Here is a 12,549-nt window from a genome sequence, read left to right as displayed (position 1 = left end):
GTGACTTTCAGTAAAATTTACTATTTTTTTTCTCGCATTTCATATGTTAGTAATTGTGTGGAATTAATAAACATAATCAATGAAAATATAATAAGAAATAAAGTGACACTCTAAAATTTTATAAAATCATAATTTAAAAAATTTAAAAACCCGCACAACATGTGGGCAAATGACTAGTTGATTATAGTTCTCACTCTATTTCATTGATGGTTAGTGAAAATTCTTCTAGGCATCCTCATAATGCGTGCTGAGATTTTTTTAACACATCACAAAAAATCATTTCAACAATAAATAATTATTTAAACAAAATAAATATTAATTCACATAAAAAAATTTACACAAAATAATTATTTTCAAGACAAACAAAAGGAAAGATTATTTATTTACACAAAATAAATAATTTTCATCAATTATAATGACTTGAAAAGATATTAAAAAAAACTAAGAAAAATTTTGGGACAAATTTCATAATTTTTGGATAAATAAATAATTTGTTATGAATTTTTTTAAAATAATTTATTAAAAATAAATAAAAATAATAAAAAATGTTACAATTTTTTTTAAATCATAAATAATTTAACAATAATTTTAGAAGTTTATCAATTTTTCCGATAAAAAAATTCTCTCTGAAAACCCTATTTTGCATCTTTTGAAAAATTGTTAAGAGGCCAAAACAACAAGTATGTAGCCCTAACACGATGTGTCATTTCACCAAATTAGTAAATGCCGTTTGGTTTAGGTCTTCTTCAACCTCTAAAATAGGTACTAAAACCAGGAAATATATATATATATATATATATATATATATATATATATATATATTAAAATTATTTACATATTAATTATTATAATTTATTTTATATTGATTAAATAATAAATATGAAGTTTATGTTATCGCTACTAATTTAAACGTATTCTAACTTTTAGAGAGAATTTTACATCATTATGATATATTACTCTTTAAATATTTCTTATATTAAATCTATTTTCATATAATTAATATATAATTTACGTAATTTTATTTAAATAATTTTATATTATTACACACATAAATATTATTTCATTAATTTTAGTTTTCCAAATGAAAGTATATTTTGCTGGTTTATTTTTGTTTTTTAGTTATATTAATTTTTTTTTAAATCTTAATTTAAAATACGTGTATTTGTAAATAAGGGAGTTGACTCCCAAACGACTTAGATGATAATTTATTTATATAAATATTATTAAATTTATATTGTAAATAATTTTTTTTAATTAATTGTCTAAATATTTGTTAAAACTTATATTATTTATTTTAATGAATAAATATTGATTATTATTTAATAAAAATATAATTTATAAATTTTTATCAATTAATTATAATAAGCAAATGACTATTTAGATTTCGCCCTTCATTTCTACATTTGCCACACGCACACAATGTAAAATAGTTTTATTATAAATTTTTATATTTAAATATGATTATATTTTTAATAAATTTTTATATTTAATTTTTAAATATTTTAATAAAAATTTAAAAGATTAAATTTGTATTATTTCAATAAAAATTTCATATTATAAAAATTTAAAAGGTTATTATTTTGATTAATTAATTAAATTAAAAATTAAAAAAAAAACTCAGTTAAATTCATAAAAAAAAAAAAAAAAAATTAGTTCAAATACTGCACGGCTCACTGGCCTCCCCTAAGTTTAAATGATGTCTCCGTCATTAAAAGCTTTAAAAGTGAAAAGGACCAACCAGGACTAACAAAAATGGCCGCTAGTGGAAACCGTTTGAAAGAGTCAAAAGCTTAATTTTTTGCTGACTTTTAATTAACAGAAGGTACGGATTTTTTAAACAGAAGATATTTTATTGATTAAATTTTTTTAAAATAATTTTTATTTTTTAAATTTTAATAATTTTATTAAAATATAAAAATATTTAATATAAATATATATTATTAATTTAATTTTATAATCAAATAAAAGAAAATATTTTCTAAAAAAAAATTTATTTAAAAAATTTCTATGAAAACATTATATTTTCTGTGAAACAAAAACCTCAATTATTTTCTTTCTTTCTTTTTTCTTCAGCTTCATCATGGTTTATTGGATGATTATTCTCATAGGTAACTTCTTCCTATGAATATGAGTGTTTCTTTGAAAAGGACTTCAATTGAATTATATTAGGTTAGGACCAGCAATTAGCAAGCTTGGAAATGGAATGTGTGTGTGTGTGTTTATTATGATTATCTTCAAGTATTTTTTTCCTCTGTAAATTTGAATAAAATGAAACAGAAAAATGAAAACCCATCAATTTGTAGCTGATCAGAGATATTTATTAAATGCGATATCCATTTTTTGGTTGAAGAATTCAATTTTATTTAATACAACAGGCCCATTTTTCTGCTTCATCAGTTCAATTTGACGTGTCAATTTTCTTTCATTTTTGTCGTTTAAAAATTTTTTTTTTGATATTTGACTTCTGTTTACTGATATGGCCAGTCAGCCGGCCACCAAGTTGTTTCTTCTCTCTCTCTTTCTCTCTCTCCCTCCCTCTTTTAAACGTGGATGATGGGTAACAGACTAACAAGTGATTAGTCTATTTATATGATTTGTAATGTTATGCCAATATAAGTAGTTCCACTCTATGTCTTTTCACACGGTTCCATTTTTGACAAAAAAGAAGTGGCCAGGGAAAATATTCAGTTTGAATATCTTTCAATTGAGATTTGATTGCTTGGGCTAAATGGGTTTTCAGTTGAGCAAAATATGAAAGTGAAAACAAAGAGTTTTTGATGTTTTATTCGGAGATGAATCCAAAAATTCTGGTTTTTCTGCTGGTTGTTTCCCTCCAGATTTGTAGCATAGCAGCAACGACTGACATTGATGATTGTAAGTTCAGTACAATTATTATTCTCCTTTTCTTGTTTTGTTCGTTAGAATTTGTTGATATGCCAATGACAACCTTAACTCTTTCAATCGGTGCATGTTCTGCAACTTTTTCTTTGGATGAAGATTAGTATATCATGTTCACTGGTAACTTAAGGCTTTCTTAACTAACTATAGATTAACTTCAAATGGAGATGTTAGATAGCTGCTTTTAAGCAGATGGACCAGATCCAGGATTGCTATCAGATTTATTTATTTCTTTGGGTATTGGAACTTCTGAGTTAGAATTTGGCTTCAATTTTTTTTTTTTTTTGTCTGAAGTGCTCACTTTCTCAAATCATACAGTAAGCATGGGTCTAGGAGTACTTCATCAAAACTCTCATAGCAGGTTTTTCTTTTCTTATGTGGTTTAATGATGCCCTGAAAATTCTTCCATGGATTAAGAGAAAATCAGGAGCAGTTTATATCTTGGTTTTTATAGATCCTACAATATGTTTCATACAAATGGGCAAGACAAATACTGATGACTTGAATCATGCAAATGATTTCTTTGATCCCTGATGCAGTTGCTGCAGTGAAGGCTCTTATGGATTCGTGGGAAAACACGCCACCTAGCTGGGAAGGTACAGACCCCTGTGGAGACCAATGGGACGGCATAAAGTGCATCAATTCACGTGTGACTTCCATGTAATTAATTGGCAATGCTTCATCTTTTAATGCTAATTGAGGCTGGAAAATTCTTTCTTTTCCTGATTTTGAGATTAACCTGACTATTCTTAATTGCAGAAAATTGTCAAGTATGGGATTGAAAGGAGAGCTGTCTGGAGATATCTCAAACTTACATGAACTTACGATTATGTAGGTCTTTGGCCTGCAGTTTATCTCCTCTTTGATGCTTAGGATCTGTCTCATAACTAAATATGTTTGAGCTATCATCAGCTATTATTATTATTATTATTATTATTATTATTATTATTATTATTATTATATTTAGATTGTAGCATGCAAGCCTACATTTCTCTAGTATCATGCTCAATGCATGAGGCACTTATTAAGCAGGTGCATCATCCATAGGGCTCCTTGTAGCATTGAGATTAAGATTGCTTCTCGTACACTATCCTGAGCTGAGGGGATTTTTTTCACCAAGAAAATGATAGAATATAGAGACTGTTTTCCAGAGCAAGGATTCTTATTTCCATTTCTGATTGTTGGCATCTTCATACAGAGATCTATCATACAACAAGGATTTGCGAGGACATCTGCCAACATCAATTGGGAGTTTGAAGAAGCTAGAAAACTTGTAAGAACACACATTGTTTCACCAAAGTATTAATTGACATCCAATTTTCCTTTTTGTCACAATTCTCTAATTAAGGAAATGATTTTTACTTGTATTCTAGAATTCTGGTTGGTTGTGGTTTCTTTGGTCCTATCCCCGATTCAATAGGATCACTGCAGCAGCTGGTTTTTTTGTAAGGATTTTCAACTTGCAAGCTTTCTTTGCTTTATTGTAGTATGACAATCAACATACTATTTCTTGTGAATCCCAAACGAGATGCTGGTTGGGTGGTCAATTTAGTCCCCCATATAAGCATTTATACGAATTCTAACAGTTTTGTTCAATATTAGGCTTTATTCTTCGTTATTTTCCACTTATTTTGAAGTGTTGTTAATGTCTGGAACAACATTTCCGGAAAATCATTGTTTGCAGATCTCTAAATTCGAATGAATTCAACGGACCAATTCCACCTTCAATTGGCAATCTATCTCAACTTTATTGGTTGGATCTAGCTGACAATAAGCTTGAAGGGCCCATCCCCATCTCCACAGGGACTACACCTGGTCTTGATATGCTAAATAAAACAAAACACTTGTACGTAAAATCTTTTTGCACTGTACAGCAGACTGGAGCCCTTTCTTTTTTTTTTTTTTTTTTTTTTGCTATGGAATCATTTTCCATTAATTAAATTGTAAAAACTATTAACAGTCATCTTGGAAAGAATCAGCTCTCAGGCAGAATCCCACCTGAACTTTTCAGACCGGACATGCATCTCATACATGTGTAAGTTTCATTGAAATTCTTGCCGTGACAGTAGTAAATATGTATTTAACCATCATTTCCAAGTTGCATAATTTTTCTCTGTTAAATCGCAAATTTTTTTATGGATGTTGCCTTTGTTGACCGTATCATGATGTATCTTTGCTGCATAATTTGTTTAATTTTCTGTTGTATTGTAAATTTTACAATAAAAATAAAAAAGGAAAGGGGAAAATAAGTTGTTTGTTCTGAAATATCTTTTTCTCCATTGAAAAATAATTTGATGGACTGTTTTAGAATTGAATGTGCAAAGAAATAATAATAACAGATGAAACTATTAATTTACACATTTTTCTTAGTGGATCTTCTCAATTGAATGTCACCTTAATCATATGCACACCTGCCAATTCAAGCATTGATTTTGACAGATGCTTTTATTGTGCAGGCTTTTTGACAGCAACAAGCTCACTGGCAGTATTCCTTCTACCCTTGGCCTTGTGCAGACTTTGGAGGTTGTGTGAGTATCTATACAACAAACTTGAATGACTTCATGTTGATGTTCCTGCTGGTGAATTTTTCTTGAATGTCTTATCTTGGTTGCAGGCGCCTTGACAGGAATTCATTGACTGGACCTGTCCCTTCAAACCTCAGCAAACTTACCAATGTCAGTGATTTGTAAGTATATGGAAGAGAGGCATTCAGGATAAAGCTGTTATAATGGTTTTACCTCATCATTAGTAGTTTATATGTGGATTTTCACTCAGTTGTGCCTCTTGGTGATCAATATCAGGTTTTGTCCAACAATAAATTGAGTGGACCTCTTCCCAACCTTACTGGAATGAATATTCTTAGTTACTTGTAAGATTTTGTCCAGTGTATTAATATAATCAGTAATAGTAGTAGGACAATAACTATATTGTTGCTATGTGCATCTTTTAACTTGAAAGTTGTCTACAGGGACATGAGCAATAATAGTTTTGATGCATCTGATTTTCCACCTTGGATTTCTACCTTGCAGTCTTTGACAACATTGTATGTCTCTCTCTCTCTCTCCTCCTCCCACCTAACTTTCAAGTCTCAATCTCCTCTTTCTTTTCTCTTTAATAATGGCATAAAGAAACATTAATTCATATTTGCAGAAAATGGGATAATGCTATGTCTGTATTCTTTTTGGTGTTTAATTCAAACCATGCTAGAATATCCTACACCTGTAAGCAAGAGAGGAAGAATCCAAATACAAAAATGGAATATGAAATACAAATTAAAATAGGAATGCATAAAAAAAAATACATGATTTGAGTTTATGTTAATATTAACAAAGGTTTATCAAATTTATGTTGTGTCCTTTGGATTTTATCCATTTCCTTGTCCTTTTGTTCTTACTCTATGTGTTATTTCCTTTTATAGAGTTGTCTTTTTTTTCCCCTTGAAATAGTAAGATTGAAAAGGTTATTCTTGTCCTTTTAACTGCTATCTCAACTCAACTCAACTAAGTCTTTATCCTAAAAATTTGGGGTCGGTTATATGGATTCGCTTTCTCTACTCTAAACGATTTTTAGTTAAATCCTCAGAAATGTATAATACTTCTAGGTCATGTTGTACTACGCTCCTCCCAGTCAATTTAGGTCTACCCCTTTTTTTCTTTCTATCCTCTAACCTAATGTGCTCGCTTGTCTAACTGAGCCTCCGTATGTCTATGCTTTACATGACCAAACCACCTCAATCTCCCTTCTCTCAACTTCTCCTCAATTGGCACCACTCTTACCTTTTCTCTAATACTCTCATTATGGACTTTGTCTAGTCTAGTATGGCTACTCATTCACCTTAACATTCTCATCTCTGCAACTCTTATTTTAGACGCATACGACTCCTTCAAAGGTTCTACACTCACTACCATATAACATGGCCGATCCTATGGCTATACAAGAAAATTTTCCTTTCAACTTATTGGGAATCTTGTGATCACATAAAACTTTCCTTTTAACTGCTATCTCATTTATGCAAATACATTGATTGACCATTTGCAGCTTTTCTATCTAAAAATACATTGTTACTTGCCAATCTAAAGATGCTCATCTCTCAGAGCGTATTTTTTACATTTACATTAATTAATTTCTATCATTTTCTATCTAACAAAAGAGAGTGGTAGAAATATGGATGTTAAGATGGATGTCTAGTAGGATAAGATTAGAAATGGCCACATCTTTTAGAGAATGCATGTAGTACATATTGGAGATAAAATGAGAGAGGATCGATTAAAATGGTACGGTCATGTCAAATGTGGAGAATCAAATGTTCTAGTACGAAAGTATGATAAGTTAGTGGAGAAATGAGTAAGAAGGAGAAGGGGAGACCTAAAATGATGTAGAGAAAAGTGGTGTCAAAAGATTTACGGGTTTTGGATATTGATGCAGATTTGGTGTCTAATAGAGCTTAATAATAAATAAGGACACATATAGCCAACCTCAACTAGTTTGAAGTTAAGGCTTAGTTGTTGTTGTTCTATCTTACAAAACATGGCTTTCTGTACAATCATCTCCTTCTACATTAAAGATTAAAGAAGAACATAATAAGAATGAGAAAAAAAATAAAGATATCAATTCGGGGGATAGGGTATTCTTGTAATTGAGAAAAAATATTTTTAGGAAAAGAAAATCAACAAAGAAAAGTTGTCCAACCACACTTTTTGTAGGTCAACACAACTTTGATTGCTTAATCTGTAAGAAGTACACCTCTTTGAGTCCAATTATATAGATCAACATATATATTTGATTTTTAGTTTTCTAAGTTCTCCTTTCCATCATTATTTGGTTATTCCTTGATTTTATTTTTTTAACTTTGTTCATCTAAACTTTTCATCCCATAGTAGTTATAACATATGATGTTTTGTGTTTGGTTTTGTTGATGGAAACAATGTTGTTTTCACATGCACACTAGGGAACTAGTTCTTGCGTAATTAATAATGTCCTTAGTTACAAGTTTCTTATATGATACAATAGAACACAAGCCTTCTTCTGGTCTTGCATATCTATTCGTGTCATGCTGATATTTGTTTTGAAGCTGATATCTATATTTATGTTAATATTGCTTTTGCTACAGGCCTTTCTACCATCTTATATCTTAGGAAAGGCCATTAAAGAACATAAATAAAAATATATAAGGCCTTAAAGGTGGTACCACGAATATATTTGTCCTGCCCTGTGTGCTTTTGTGTTTGTCATTGTCTGTGCCTGGACATGCACCATTTTCTATGAAGTTGAAAAGGGTTTTAGTCTTTATTGTTAGCATAACTTACAATTTTGTCTGACAGAGTGATGGAAAATACACAACTTCAAGGACAAATTCCAATTCGCTTCTTCAGCCTTCCCTATTTACAGACTGTGTAAGTGTCATCTTGATATCTAGTAGCTAGCATTTAATTTCAGGATGTCAAGAAAGCCCAAAGGATAATCAACTAGTTAATTTTTAGAATTCTGCACAAAGAAGCCTAGCTAGACATTTACATCTAGTGATGGCATTAGCTAATAGCTGTTTTGACTTATGGTTACAGGGATCTAAGTAAAAATACACTCAATGGCACTTTAGATATTGGAACAAGCTGTGACCAACTACAACTCATTGATTTAAGAAACAATTTAATTGCTGAGTATTCTCCAACACCAGGACAAAAGCAAGTTGATGTAATGTGAGTTGCATTCTTTATTCATGCTTGAGAAATTTTAACCATTGTGCTACTGAAAAACTTAAAAGTTTAGTGTTGTGAAAACACTAAATTGCCAGGGGATGTTCTTCGCTTCTCGTAACCAGCTCATGCTTGTTTCATTTGTTGAATTTTACAGACTCGTGAACAACCCAGTTTGCAGGGAAACAGGAGTATCAGCAGATTACTGCACCATTCCCAGACCTAATTCTTCTAATGTGTCACTATCAAATAATTGTGAGCCTATTTCCTGCCGTTCAAATCAGATATCTAGTCCCAACTGTAAATGCGCATATCCATATACAGGACTTCTAGTTTTCAGAGCTCCTTCATTCTCAGACTTGGACAACAAAACAAATTACATTTTACTCAAGCAGAAACTAATGGATTCTTTTAGTTCCAATCAACTTCCAGTGGATTCAGTTTCTCTAAGTAATCCGAGAAAGGATTCATCTGAGTACTTCGAATTAAAACTTGAAGTCTTTCCATCTAACCAAGATCATTTCAATCGAAGTGTTATTTCTCAGATTGGGTTTGTACTAAGCAACCAGACTTTCAAGCCTCCAAAACCATTTGGACCTTTCTATTTTTCTGGAGAATCTTATCAGTATTTTGCCGGTACTTCCAGAATCCATGTATTATTAAGATTTTTCCATCATTTTCTTTTTCTTCTTATAATACCATTCTCTCCCTTCGTTTGAGTTGTCATTTAGGGGAGGCTACAGGATCAAAAATAGTTACACTGGCATTATCATTGGAGCCGCTGCTGGTGGTTCTGTCCTAGTACTATTGTTGCTTCTTGCAGGGGTTTATGCTTACCATCAAAAGAAGAGAGCAGAAAGAGCAACTGAACGGAACAATCCTTTCGGTACAATAAGGATTTAACCATTACTTCTTGTTTTTCAGTTCAGATGGAGTACGTCAGGTTTAATTGTTGCTTTACACTCTGAAAATGCAGCACACTGGGATTCAACTAAGAGCAGTGGTACTGGTGTTCCTCAATTAAAAGGGGCCAGATGCTTTTCTTTTGAAGAGCTTAAAAAATACACTAGTAATTTTTCAGAAGCAAATAATATTGGATCTGGTGGTTATGGAAAGGTTAAGTTTGATTCCCTCCTCTCTATCTCTCTCAAACTGAGTTCATCTTGGCCCTGCATAGTTTTGCACTTGTTTTTAATTAATTTATTTATTTATTTTTATGTTGCTGACTCCAATGTCCCTGAAGTCCCAAAATGTGAGCCAACTTGGGTTGGAGTGGCATAGGGTGCAGAAACTTAGATTCAAATTTAGAAAATGGGAATCCCAAATTAGTCAAGATAGATGTAGATCGAAATAAGGTGCACAAGCTAGATATGTTGCTGATGTTGCATAAAAAGGTGTTCTGGTGCATGAAACTTGTTACAATTTAGGCTATAGGAGGATAATGCTTTTGTTATTTGAGGAGATATTATATATTAAACTGGATTATATATCCTTATTTTGTTAAAACAACACAGAACTTGGCCAGCTCAGTGTATGTGTGTGCATTTTCATGAGTGGTTTAGCATGTTCTCCTTGACCTTCAGTGGTTGTGTGATTGGAATTTCTGGTTTTGATAGTCTTTTAATTGACACTCTTGTTATAATATTATTATTGCAAATTTTAATTTCTTTGAACAAATCTTGAACCATTGAATCAATTTGGTGTTATGATTTTTTTTTTCAATAATATAGCCAACATTTTTTTACAGGTATATAGAGGAATCCTTCCCAGTGGAGAATTGATTGCCATAAAACGAGCTCAACAACAATCATTGCAGGGTGGGCTAGAATTCAAAACTGAGATTGAACTTCTATCAAGAGTGCATCATAAAAATCTTGTGAGCCTTTTGGGATTTTGCTTTGAGCAAGGTGAACAAATGCTCATTTATGAATTTGTGCCAAATGGGAGTCTCGGTGACAGTCTTTCAGGTACTTTTGTTAACCATACTGATGCTTCAGCTTGATACTTCATGAATAGTCACATGGAATATTCTATTTTGTAGTAATAATTTATGGTTCATGGGAACTTGTGAGACTAAATCCTTTTATCCAACCAAAAATGAGAACAGTGACTTTGTTCAGACCTATATTATTAGAATGTCTTAATCAGAATATAGTAAGGGAATAAATCTACTTATTAAGGCTTTCATTCTTTCTGGATAATGAGCTATGATTATATTCAAGGGAACATTTCTCCTTGAGACAATGCTAATCCATTACTTGTTTCTTCTTTCCCATACAAGCAGGGAAGTCGGGAATCAGGTTGGATTGGAATAGGAGACTTAAAGTAGCCCTTGGTTCAGCCAGAGGTCTGGCATATCTCCATGAACTTGCAAACCCTCCCATTATCCACAGGGACATAAAGACCACCAACATACTATTGGATGAACGCTTAAATGCGAAGGTTGCTGATTTTGGCCTCTCCAAGCTTATGGGTGACACAGAAAAGGGTCATGTTACCACTCAAGTTAAAGGGACAATGGTCAGTACATCCATATCCTACTGCTTGAATGTACCGTAATCATTTCTTTTAACAATGGGAACTTAATAGCAGATAAAGTATAAAATTGTACTCCATAATGCTTGCTGTTATAATTTATGGCCAAATTGTTAACAAATCAAGAACTGAGAATTTGTTTTCCTGGAAAGAAAGCATCTGCTTGACACAAATGAATAACCAATTTGTTGGTAAATTCTTAAAGGTTTTGTAGTGTTGGAATGGCCAAGATATGCATGAGGTGGATTGATTTTAAAAATTAAAGATAACATTTGAGAATATGTCAGGACTGAACTGACAAAATTTTTTATTTGTTTAGGGTTATTTGGATCCTGAATATTACATGACTCAGCTGTTAACTGAGAAGAGTGATGTTTATAGCTTTGGAGTTGTGATGCTAGAGCTACTAACCGCAAGAAAGCCAATAGAACATGGAAAATACATAGTGAGAGAGGTAAAGATGGCAATGGATAGAACAAAAGATTTATATAATCTCCATGAACTTCTTGACCCAGGCATTGGTCTAGAAACAACACTGAAAGGTCTGAATAAGTTTGCGGATCTGGCATTGGAATGTGTGAAAGAGTCAGGAGCAGACAGGCCTAAAATGGGTGAAGTGGTGAAAGAGATAGAGAACATCTTGCAGCTTGCTGGTTTAAACCCCACTAATGAATCGGCATCTACTTCAGCAAGTTACGAGGAAGCAGCCAAGGGAAGTCCTCGTCATCCTTACGGCAAGGATTCCTTTGATTATAGTGGGGCATTTCCACCTTCAAAGATAGAGCCTCATTGAGCATTATCACATTCAAATTTTGCTCATGCTTACAGTTTGAAATGTTTAAAAAGCACCGTACTATGTGTAGCTATTTGTCTTGTCTTGTATGAAGCTTGCAATGAATTAGAATTGTGGTTGAATTGAATTATTTGCTTATGAATATTTAGCTTAAGTGTTGTATCTGAGGTTGGTAGCTGAAATGAAGAATAAACAGAAAAGATGAAAGACAGATTAGCAATGATGTAGAAATTTCACATTCATTAGTTGTTTATATATCTGCTTTGACTTTCCTGTTACAGGGTGCATTTCCCTTCTTCTTTTACCCCAGGTTTTAACAGAGAGTTTGCTAATTTCCAAGATTTATTTCACTTTGTAACTTGCTGTTAAGATATTTAAACGCCTTCTGTTCTGAACATAGTTGTTATACAAACTACTACATGTTTAGAACACAATATATGATCTATTTGCACCTGATCAGGTCATTGGTTTCTCTAGCAGGGCCGAGAAATACCACTCATTTTGTGGATTCTCGATCGAGCTTCATGCCAGCATTCCACCTTAGCTTCTTGAATCCAACACGGTCCAACATTGGAATGTAAGTCTGATTAAGCTGTGATCCCAGGCAGAAGAAATGATCAAGCCAGAAGA

General features: G+C 32.1%; 1 pseudogene; it reads left to right on the top strand.

Moving 5' to 3' along the window:
• The first annotated feature begins 2,628 nt into the window (after window positions 1-2,628).
• On the top strand, window positions 2,629-12,174 carry LOC131171802 (leucine-rich repeat receptor protein kinase HPCA1-like; annotated as a pseudogene).
• Window positions 12,175-12,549: the final 375 nt, after the last annotated feature.

This window comes from Hevea brasiliensis, chromosome 13 (genome assembly GCF_030052815.1).
Source record: "Hevea brasiliensis isolate MT/VB/25A 57/8 chromosome 13, ASM3005281v1, whole genome shotgun sequence".
Lineage (NCBI taxonomy): Eukaryota > Viridiplantae > Streptophyta > Magnoliopsida > Malpighiales > Euphorbiaceae > Hevea > Hevea brasiliensis.
The sequence above is the reverse complement of the archived record's forward strand: the minus strand, read 5'-3'. Positions and strand labels throughout refer to the sequence as shown.